Source organism: Cynara cardunculus (assembly GCF_001531365.2).
Source record: "Cynara cardunculus var. scolymus isolate 2C chromosome LG 14, CcrdV1, whole genome shotgun sequence".
Taxonomy (NCBI): Eukaryota; Viridiplantae; Streptophyta; class Magnoliopsida; order Asterales; family Asteraceae; genus Cynara; species Cynara cardunculus.
In genome coordinates this window covers 8746275-8747112 of record NC_037541.1, presented here as the reverse complement: position 1 = coordinate 8747112, position 838 = coordinate 8746275, and positions in this window count along the sequence as shown.

Below are 838 nucleotides of genomic sequence, written 5' to 3'. Positions count from 1 at the left end.
TTCTAACCCGCTTCATACCAGGTTAAGTTACAATAGATTAGTACAATGCTGCTAGGCAAAAACTAAAGATAAGATAACAATCTAGTAACTCTCTACGCGAGTCCCTTGCCCTTATCCAACTTCGAACTTCCTGGCCCTGAGATGCATACTATAGTCAGCTTATAAAGCTCAGTGAGTTCATGGTTTGCGTGAGTAAAGATCATTTCACATCATACATATCAATTTGTAAACTTTGTGCCAAATAGTATGCATTTTCTGAAAAACATGCAATACCGAAGGAAACATATATCTGTAAGACACTGAACATACGAGATCTCGTATAACGTTTAGCCGGGTATGGGTCATTTAGTCACAAACACACCCTAGGTTAGATATTTCAATCTTAACTGGTCACCCACTTGTCCGAGTAATGTTTTACACTGGTCGTGACTTACTGGTCAAATGCCCACCCTTAAATCATCAAACTTTTAGTACGGATTAGCATGCTAGAGTTATTTGAAAACTGATTAAACACACAGCACGTAACCATTCATAAAATAGCATGCATGTAAAATATATAATAACATGCATGTAAACTAAAACATCATGCATACGTACACACCTTCAGAAATTCATATCATGTAAAAATAATTTGTACTTAGGTATGCATCCCAGTGAAGTCTCATAAAGACTCACCTGATAACGTAGATTGCTTATCTAACGCTGTTGACTGGCAACCTACAATTTATAGTAGCAAATAGCATATAAATGATTAATTTCTCCCAAAGACTACATAAAAGTCAACTTACGGTCAACTACGTCGGCTAGGGTCAACCTTGGTCAACTATGTTTATAGAAA